The 11007-nt window shown below is 43.3% G+C and overlaps 1 protein-coding gene across 2 annotated transcripts in view; it reads left to right on the forward strand.

The window, feature by feature from the left end:
• Window positions 1-11007, forward strand: part of LOC111874725 — a 164366-nt gene that overhangs the window by 52811 nt on the left and 100548 nt on the right. For both annotated transcript variants that reach the window (XR_004514135.1, XM_023870460.2), the window contains exon 2: window positions 5920-5971. The gene's annotated coding sequence lies outside the window, so the exon portion shown is untranslated. The remainder of the gene's footprint in view (window positions 1-5919; window positions 5972-11007) is intronic.

Below are 11007 nucleotides of genomic sequence, written 5' to 3' on the forward strand. Positions count from 1 at the left end.
GTGCTAGATCAGCCACTCTCACACCTCGTTCTCGCTTTTCAGTGATTTTACGTTTCATTTCTACGGTTATTTTTATTCTCTTATGGCTGTCTTTTTGCGGCTTTTTCTTCGGGGACATTTTTGCAAGGGTTATTGAACTTTTGCACAAAAAATAATCACAAATAATATGTCTAAACACAAGTTTGGAAAAATGTGTGATCACAAGCGACACTAAGATGCTAGCGGAACGAGTGGTAAACACAAACTGATGTAGCAAGCGCACAATCCGGGGCTTTCCCTCTCGTCACTCGTTAAGCGAGCCATTCGCCTACAACTTGTTTTGCTCGTTATGCGAATTACTCGTTAAGAGAGGTGCTCGTTAAGCGAGGTTCCACTATATTCGAATTCATCATTTACAATGATCCTATCGTGAACCCATCATAAGACCTTTGCTTCTCAAATCCACGCTGACCACCAACTCAGCAATACAACCCGGGACCCCTATACATAGGCTACCCAAGACAGTTCGTGTCTTACACGTCGCGGCTCTCGGAGTCGATGTGATCGTGTTTCACGTTTTATATTGAACTTTTTGTTATCTTATATCTATGTGAACACGAGTATTTCCATTTGACGCCGTACCTCCCGTACGAAATCTTTATCATTCACAGAAATGGTTGTCTTTCAAGCTGACTTCTGGTTGCGTGCAGTTTCCTTTGGGGTTCTAGACGTCACTGTTCTCATTACGACATATGGAGACTCCATTGTAACCCGCCATATTGCTCCTTTTCGAAACGTTTCTCAGCGTCTAGTCCATCTGTTGCAAATACAAACCAACTGTTTCTATATAAACTCTACTTAAGTGTGTATACATGTCCTTTATATTTCATTAAGGGAGATACCCTTATGAACAGATTGTACAGATGAACGTTGAAGATGATATCGAGACTTAGTCTCTTATGTTCTACACATATTTCTTTTTGTACAACAACAAGCTTTTTATCGAAGTTGTTAAGTTACATGTTCGTTCTGTATATAAATTACTTGTTATGCTAACAGATACGGACCAAATGAAATTCCCTCAGAAACTTTTAGTGCAAGCCCCACTCCAGTGAGAAGTTAATTCAGAACAAAGTAATAATTTCAAAGAAGAAACATGCGTTTTTACAGATACAACCTTCACACTGTGCGGCCGCTTATGCACTTTAGGGGAACGAAACATAAAAATGCAACTATATTTTCATGTAGGCTTGATTTCGGATATTTCCAGAGTCTGCCTAACAAGTAGTAACTTCATCTGCAGTCATCCTATAGCTCGCTTCCCGTGTCTTTACATTTACCCACAGTCGATGTTTGCTTATGGTGATCTGATGAAATTGTTGTCCACTGTGGCCGTGGTGATTTGTCCGCGTCTTAGATATTCTTTATTAAGTGAAAATCACCTTATGTCGAGCTCATGTCTGTCCGTATGCCTCTGACCCAATATCAGTTCATAAATCGTTGAAGTGTTTCTTTTAATTCAACGTGGAAGACTCACGTAGCGCTGTCGGACAGTTCATATAGATCCCCAACATGAAGTCATAAATTAACTTTCCACGTCAGTCTTACGCCGTTAATGAGACTGCGGTAAGATCCTACATAGAGATATTTGCATGCTGTTAGTGACGGAACTCAATTTTTAGCCATATTGATTAACTGGAAGTGCTCATTGATATAAGATAACATTATCATAATATGAAACCCTGATCAGATTTTGATTACATTCAACACGAGCACATTTTTTCATGACGTTGAGTAGCCACTTTGTTTTTCAGTCGTGCTGGCAGATTTCAGAGCCTGCGATGCCCAGGACTAAATGGAATTTCACTGTACAGACAAGCAACGCGCCATGTCCTCACACGGGTTGCAGAGTACACTATGTTGACGGTGGAATTTTCGTAGGTAAACTGTACCAGCTTTGTCACTTGAACAGTAACGATATTACGAACAGTACGTAATACCGCTTTCTTATCAAGAATTTTGAAACTGTACAGTGAAATAGCTGTATCTCGGAATAGGACGAATGGACAAGTACAATTTCTACGTAGAATGACCGATACTGTGACCTCCTAGAGTACTGACCTTTCCTCCTGGGACACCTTCTGTACCGGCCGTAAGTGAGCGTAATAAACTGAAAGGAAGCCATTGGGAATTCTGTGCACTAAATCATGAAGTTTGCCCTTTCGAAGCTGATGAGCGCTTAATGGCTTGTGGTCCACTCGTCTGCCTAGAGCACTGGTTCCCAAACTCTTATAATATAAAGCCTCCTTTCCACACTTATAAAAGTCATTTAAAATACCGGTATTTAACAATTAAGAAAACAATTACTAGTAAACTTTAATGATATATATGAAGTACTTTCTTTATTGAATTGTATGCTTGTACTTTAATGTGCCCTTTTAAGATTAGAAGTCATTTAATATCTTTGCCATCCGCCCATTTTTGGGTGGCCCTCAGGAAAAGCTTCAGTGTTCCTGGGGGCCGCGTCTCTCATGTTGGAAAACGCCGACTTAGGGAACTTAGTGCATTGCACGTGATAGCTTGCAAATCTGCAATATGTGCTGCTGCTGGTGGCATAGCTGGTAACGTGACTGACTGGACGATCAGAATTCCATTTCCAGTGAAGCCAATGATCCTCTCTGGGCCACCATTTCCAGAGTCCGCCCGGCTTCCTCTTCCTTCAAGTGGTTACCGCAGACTTTTTTTATCTTGAGGTTAATATCACCGGAGCTTGAAGCTGACCTGCAGTTTATCAGTTCCCGACATTTATACCTCGGTACCCCTTATGCCCATTCGTGTAATTCGTAGCTGCCGGAGAACTGACTGAAACAGTGAGCGGAAATGCAGTAATCGTGTAGACTAGGTCTCCTCGTAACTTGTGATTCTCTAGCTCCCTAATTTAAAACATAAATGTAGGCTACCCCCATGACGTACGGTGTCAGTAGGAACCTTAGCAGCTTTGTAGCTGTTTCTGCGTTTGCTGTAAGATACAAAATATTTCTGTACCCCCACAAAAATTCGCGAAATATTTTGTGATACACTTAAGCATATTTTATCTTTCTGACTTACTGACATACAAAAAATGTGCGTGCATACAAAATAGAATAAAGCAAGTGACCTGAAGTGAAGTACAGTACATAATTCATGAGAACACAGCGACTTACCCCTAGAAAAGATTTCAACTCCCTGTGGATCGCGGTCCACAGTTTGAGAAATCATGTTCATAAAGCTGTATCCTGAAACTTCGGTGTTCGAATCTTAACTATATTTACCGAACGTGTTGGCTGGTGTTTTTATGGTTCTTTCGAGTCTTTCTGGCCGAATGATAACTGACTCACTTATAGTCTACTACAGAGCGTTCATTAAGGCTTCTCTTCTCATTTCACGCTACGCAACCTCTTCAGCTGAAAACGACGCCGTTTTATAACTTTAACGAATACGTAGTGAATTAATCTGGACACTTCATCTTGAAGCTTCTAGGCACGGAACTTCGCTCTCACTCCATTTCCCTAATGGCTCGGGCGTCTGTCTATGCGTACCGGTGTTAATGACAAACACAGCTGCTCGGGTGCTTCGTATCCACATCTGTGGTGAGGCATTTGGGAGGTTCTGACTGAAGTTGCTCTTGCAGGAATGTGTGGTATATGTATCAGTGTGATTTGCATAAGTTCATGTCTGTGGAAACCCTTTCCGGTTCGGCGAATCCAGTGTCTTGTTCGCTCTTACGTACGTGGGAAACTGTAAAATACTAATGAGCCTCAAAATTGGCAATAACTGTTCCTGCAATCTGAAAACACTGGATCGTCTTACCGTTACAGGCTATGTTGAGATCGTTATGGTGGGTCAGACCTGTAACAGGACACAGAAAAAGCAGTATTGACCCTTGTAACGTACGTGGTCTTGCAATAGAATGCACCAGAATCCACGAAACTGAAGTCACTGCAGAGTTTGCTTGTCTGTGCAGTGATGGAGGAAAGGATAGCAAGGGAGAAAGAAAGAAAGAGAGGAAGAAGGAAGGAATGATGGAGGGAAATGAGTAAATAAAGAGAAATAGGGAGAAGGAACGGAAATAATAACGTCAGGCAGAAAAAGAGGACAAGAAGGAAAGATGAAGAGATGAAATGTAAGGGAGGGAATCATGAAGAATTAGAAAATTATGGCAGAGAGACCGAAGGAGGAAAAAGGAACAGGTAAATCAGCAAATATAAAGTAGGTCTATAGCAGAATTTCTTGAGTGTTCTGATTTACGGAAAACTGAACGCATGTTTTACTGAGTAACGTAACTGCTAGGCCACATCATAGCTTAGTCGTTGGCTTCCCACCTCGGGGGCCCGGGTCCGATCCCGGGTCTGGGCAGTTGGGATTTGTGGTGGAAATGGTGGCGCTGGGGTAGGTTTTCTCCGAGTACTTCGGTTTCCCCAGCCAATCTTCATTCCACCAATTGCTCAACAATCGCCCTCACCCATCATCTGGGGCTGGTACAGTAGGCCAGAAGTGGCCGCAGTACAAGGGACTTAGTCCCACCCCACTAGCAATAAAAAAAAAAGAACGTAACAGATTGCCTGTTTGGTATCTGTAGCTTGTTCGTGCAGTGCACGTACCTGCTCCTACAGAACATTTACTGATACAGCTATACAGGCTGTACTTGTAGACTTGTAAAACTGTTTGGACTGTGCGCGTAGTCTGTATATCCATCTTCTCGCTGAAGTACTTATTTTAACCGTGTGTACGCCGTTTTTATGTGAAATAACCCACTATTAATATTTCTCTACTCTAACATACGTATTACTTATTGGTGTTGTTGAACAGTGGTGAGGTTGCGGAATGGATTCGCGCCATTGATTTGAGCACATGCACGTAAATATTGTAGGGGGGTAGGCGTGACGAAAATAATAGGTTCTGGATCGGATGATCGAATTGATTAGCACTTCGGCTACAAGTTCTCTTAATCACACTCACAACGCTGTCGCTGTTCTGCACACTTTCAGTTCACCGTTACGCACGCACTAGGATTCACCTTCACTAGTCGTCTCCTGGCAACGGATCTCAACACAGAAACTAGGGCTTCAAATCACTATGAAGTCTTCTTGTTATTTCCTGACCTATCTGTACTCAACTATTCTTCACAATTCGGTAAGGACACGCGCCATTCTCGTCCCTGTACTCTGAACTGAACCGAACTAATCTAAGCTACAACATATTCTCGTTATATAGGCTCCGCATGGACCACACAGAAAACAAGTTACGTGATTGCTACCCAGCCATTTCATTGGCAGGCTGCCTGCTGCCTAGTAACGAGCTATAATATTCGTCTTATTTTTGCGTGCTCGTAACTCGGGGTGTTTATCGAGCCGTTGCCTATCAATGCTTTGAGCAAATCCATACATTGCTCCCTCCTTAGGCTATTCACCCCGAATAGCCTATCGGTGCACCGTCATTCGTTCTTTCGAGGGCTGCGCTTTGTTCCGCCTCACCTTCCTTTCCGTTGCTCCTCTTTTACGCAGTGACTACCCTCCAACCGCTACCACCGCTCCCTCCTTCAGCTTGCTCGTCCCGAGCAGCTCCCTGATATTGTGCGAGCCGGTCCAGGTGTGCCACCATCATCCTCGGTCTAGGGTTCCTCTGTATCCTGTATACTGCCCTCCCATGAGGACTGGACTTTGGGTGATTTCCTCTTCGTGCGGATTGGGCGATAGAGCCACACTCCGTCCCCCTTGTGGTAACCTCCGTAGTTGGTTGGTTTATCGTACCGGGTTTTATGCGGTCGCTGGGGACAAACCAAAATGTTGGATGTCTGGTGCAGGAGTATAACAAATGTGGCTCGAAAATATGTCCCTTAGTGACTTAACTTAACGTTGATCTGGTTCCGTTCTGATGTCGTCTTGTTCGTTTCCTTTACAGGATTCCCGTTAGATCCAGACTTTGCGGGAGCTGCAGAATCGCTCGGACAAAGGTGAGTCCCCTTGTATTCCACACCGCGGGTCCGAATGCCTAGCAAGACTTTGTCTTACAGCCGTGTGCACAAGCTTCCTTTCTTTTTGTCTCTGCTCTGTGTTTATATGCAAGAAAGCCGGCGTTGCCACGCAGTACAGTATCCGGCAGGGGCATACATTTCCTTTCTGATGCCTATCCACCCACTTGTCCAGTGGACAGATCTACCGAGGACTTTTTGGCCGTGCGTGAAGGGGCCACGATATGAATCTGGCCATGCAGCTTCATCTAGTGCCGAGCTTTAGAATCCATGGAACTATTTCTCCCCACTCTTTTATGGAATGGTATTTAATTAGAGCTTCTGCCTTATGTAATGTAAAATGATACATTCATCAGTGGCTCTGCTGCCCGTTGTTGAGCCCTGGCCTCTTCCTCAGTTTCATAATCTTTTTTACGCAGACGGTAGGACTCGTTGGGCGAGTGATCAGCTAGTCGCAAGGCCTCTACTTACACACAGGTCAACACAAACACAGAATAAACGCATACACAGACGTCCATGCCTTGAGTGGGACTCGAACCCACAATCCCAGCGTTCGAGCGAACGAAGACATTCATGCCTTAGACCGCACGGCTACTGTAATACGGGGAGCGTTCCGTATATAATACCCCCTATTTTTTTTAAAGAAAACTACAACAGACACAGAAAGCATAATAACGTAGTTAAATAGAGCAAGATTTCAGTTACGTACAGTTAGTTTTCCACTTAATCACCACCATTCGTTATGCACTTTTGCCAGCGATGAACAAGAGCCTGTATGCCGCGCCCGTAAAAGTCTGTGCCAGCAGAGGCTAGCCACTTTCTTACAGCTGCAATGATAGCATCGTTGTCTGGAAAGTGTTTCCCACTTAGTCCATCTTTCATAGGCCCAAAGAGAGGAAAGCCTGAAGGTGCTAAATCGGGGCTATAAGGTGGATGTGGTAGGACAGTCCAGCCAAACTTTGCAATGTGTGGTCGCCAAACTGGTATGGAGTCTAGCGTTATTGTGTTGCAAGCGAAAGGTTGCCTGCTTCTCTGGCCTGACTCGGGAAATATGGGCTTTCAGCTTAGTCAGCGTCGTCTTGTAGCGTTCAGAATTGACAATCTCACCAGGGTCCAGGAAATCCAAGAAAATCACACCCGCATATCCCAAAAGGCCGTGCACATCACTTTCCCTGCCGATGGCTGTGTCTTGAACTTCTTTTCTCTTTGGGAATCCGAATGTCGCCACTCCACGGACTGTCTTTCGGATTCAGGCTCAAAGTGGTGACACCACGTCTCATCTCCGATGACGATGCTGTCCAGAAACTTGTCACTTTCAGCCTCAAACTGGTGCAGCAGGTCCTGACAGACTTCCATTCGATGAGTTTTGTGGTCCTGTGTAAGCATCCGTGGGACCCGCATGGAACAAACTTTGTGATAATCCAGCTTTCCCAACATCGTTTAGAATGCATTACAGCCGATATTAAGTTCCCAGGTCATTATCCGCCGATCTGTAAGGATGAGCTCATCAAGGCGCTGTTCATTGTGGTGAGTGGCAGCTGAGCAGGGACGCCCATGGCGTGGCTTGTCGTGCACTTCACTTTCGCCTCTGTTGAAACGCACTGCCCACCGCCTCACTGTGCTGACATCCACTGTATTGTCTCCGTACACCTTTAGCAAGTGTCGATGGATGTCAATGGCTGCAATTTGTTCGGCAGTGAGAAATTCAGTAACGCATCTCTGTTTCGTACGCACTTCTATGTCAGACGCCATTTTGGTAGACTGCTCTGCTGTCGCTATCTGTCGCACGACAACCAAATTAACAGTACATTGGCGGGAAAGTTCAACCTTTACTACAGCACCACCAACATCCAGCACAGACGTTACATATTAACACAAAAAAAATAGGAGGCATTATTTACGGAACGCCCTTCGTACATTCACAGAGACTAGTTTGTAAGAAAGTGGTGTTTTATATGACAGTAACATATATTGTATTACTGTGAGGTAAAAGCATAATTACACAAAGGACGAAGCATGTTTGAAAGGAGTCTTGATGAATGCATTAGAGGAATTTTGAGCCTTCAGGGTTTGCTAGTAGAGTAACAGTTAATAAGTTGTATTTTATTATTTATTATCGAGAAATTTGCAAAGACTTCCAGTTTTAACCTTTTTTTTTATTGCTAGTGGGGTGGGACTAAGTCCCTTTTACTGCGGCCACTTCTGGCCTATTGTACCAGCCCCAGATGATAGGTGAGGGTGATTGTGGAGCAATTGGTGGAATGAAGATTGGCAGGGGAAACCGAAGTACCCGGAGAAAACCTGCCCCAGCGCCACTTTGTCCACCACAAATCCCACTTGACCAGAATCGGGATTGAATCCGGGACGCCGCGGTGGGAAGCCAGCGACTAACCGCTTGAGCTATGGCGCGGCCCTCAGTTTTAACCTTACTATTTTTTACTTTTTGGGAAAGAAATCCAGAAAAATGTATTTTATTTGAAGATCTACTTTTACACAAAATTTAAAAGTTCTTGTTTCATGACAATCGCTTTCATGATATTTTTCTTGCCAACTGAAAGGGATAGAAAATATAGCCTCACCGTGATCCCCAGTGGCATGATTTTCACGCCGATTTTTATGGCAATTTATTCGCTAATTTGAAAGTTTCTTGGGAGGATAAGGAAAGAAACACACACACACGTACACAAGCACACGCACACATTGCAGTTTTGCAAACGTGAAAAGAATGGTCAACCATGAAGCGAACGATTTCCACGATTTAATGCATTCAGATGATAATCACGGTTTGAGTGGAAGGCGTGTTGAAACTGAGTTCACTAAAATTTCAGTTTAGAAGGTGACAGATCGTTAGCCATAGGAGTTTCTTAGGGTGAAGTGAAATAGCACTTTTAGATTAGTTCCTTTGCAGCACGAGATTTACTTGTTTCTTGTTACTGCAGTCAGTGGTCACAGTCTTGGGCGTTGCCACTCCAACTGGTACCGAATGTAGAGAGAATTTTAATTCCTCCTGTTAACCAGGAGGTCAGACTTCGCTTTGCGTGTCTTGATGTTCTTGTCGTCGCGAATAAGAACGGGAACATAGGACTGGAGCCTTCACTACGCATATCGCCAGGTTGAGATGAAACAGGAAGAAAATAATTGAACAGAAGAAGAAAATATAAGTAAATAGGAGGGAGGAATAAAAGGATATAGAGACAGAAGAGCCGAAAGAAGGAATAAATGGGGCAGAAAGAAAACGGATAAGAAGAAAGCGTTTAAGGAAGGAAAAACGGAGGAAAACAGTAAAAGTAGAATCCAGTAGACTATACGAGTATACATGCTTACAGACAACATTTCTTACGTGTGATATGGCTATTAAATGTTTACTTCAGTTCACATGGTGAATACTGTGCAGTATTTCTGCGTCTAGTTGTACGTACGTGTGATCATAGCAAAGTAGTAGGAAACAAAGAAACGTCATGTTGGAGAACTGTCTATTCTGCTATATAACGCCGTGATATCCATTGAAAATCAACCGACATGAAGTGTATTGCCTACAAGCAACTTCTTTGCCTCCTTTATGCTGGTTTCTTACTTGGCTTATTCTTCTACCCTGAAGATGGAGGCGACATATTCCTCCGAAATGTAGGTTAATTTTCTACGGGCTATACGGAGTTCTGTCCCAGAAGACAGAAATTTTCCTAAACATTGCTATGAAAACCTCAGATTCCAAACGTCAGGTTCTTTGGGGTTCTGTTACAAACTCCGGTTTAGCTGTTCACGACTGTGGGTCTGTCAGAATGTGGGGCAAACATCGCTGAGTGGAGCCGCACACTTGCTTTCACTAACATGTGTAGACCTGCCACTACATTACAATACTCTTACCTACACTGACATCGCAGTTACTGTAGTGACCGCGAGATGTACGCCAGTTAAGTACACGCATGTTTTAAATTCTTTCTTTGCGACTTTGTACGCAGCATTGGCCTTCTTGTTTGCTCTAGCGTGTAAATAGATTGCCTGCTTGAAATGTTTCCTCTGTCCTGCGGCAGCCCTTTCTTCCTAAACATCTGTAAAGCTTTACCAGACAACATGACGTCACATTCCAGAAAGTGGTATTTTCCATTACACAATTTTATTGAAATCTGTTCAGCAGTTTCTGAAATTAAAATGTACGGCTGGACTTACAGATAGCTCAGACTTCCCCATTACGCGTTACTGTTTGCACTTCGTTGCAAGAATGCTTTAAAGTAATTATCTCTGGAAACTGTTCTTTTGATTCTTCTAGCCTGTGTGAGGAATTGGGAAAATATTTTCGCTTCTTACCTCTTCTTTTTCTTGGCTGATTCGGGGCAATTTAATTTGGCTCAGTGTTGTAAAAATCAGTTCAAAATTGCGATGTATACTAATTTTATTGTCAGTCTCGCGTAAATCTACAGTAGGTTTACTTTGAAATAAAACTGTGGGTAGTTTAATATTTGAAATCAGCAAGCAGTGTTGTTTTTTTTTCTCTGTATCTCCGTAGTTATATATTTTGACAAGACCAACCCATTTTATTATTTAACAGAATTCTTCTTTGATCATACTCAGGAATTCTTCAGTGCGGAAGTTATACAGAATGTCCTGGGAGGAATGGTCAGTATTCTGGGAGGTCATAGTATCGGTCAGTCTAAGCAAAATAGTGCATATGTGCATGCATATTAGTCCGAACGGTTTCCGAGATAGAGTTGTTTCACTGTACAATTCCAAAACTGTCGATAAAAGAGAGATATTACGTACTGTGCCCAATGTCGGTATTTACTTTTCAAGTGACAAAGTTGGTACAGTTTACCTAGTATAATACTGTAACGTGTCTGCAATCCAGAAGAGACGCTTCTATGGAAACACTAGAATAGACCGTTACATAGGAAGTAACAATAGCGGCACTGTAATCCCAACAGTGAGCCATTGTGCAGAGAACACCGAATCTCCACGGTTACGACGAATACGCGAAGTGTTCCCACAGAGACAACGCAATAACAATGGGTCATTGCGTAGGA

This window comes from Cryptotermes secundus, unplaced genomic scaffold (assembly GCF_002891405.2).
Source record: "Cryptotermes secundus unplaced genomic scaffold, Csec_1.0 scaffold362, whole genome shotgun sequence".
NCBI lineage: Eukaryota > Metazoa > Arthropoda > Insecta > Blattodea > Kalotermitidae > Cryptotermes > Cryptotermes secundus.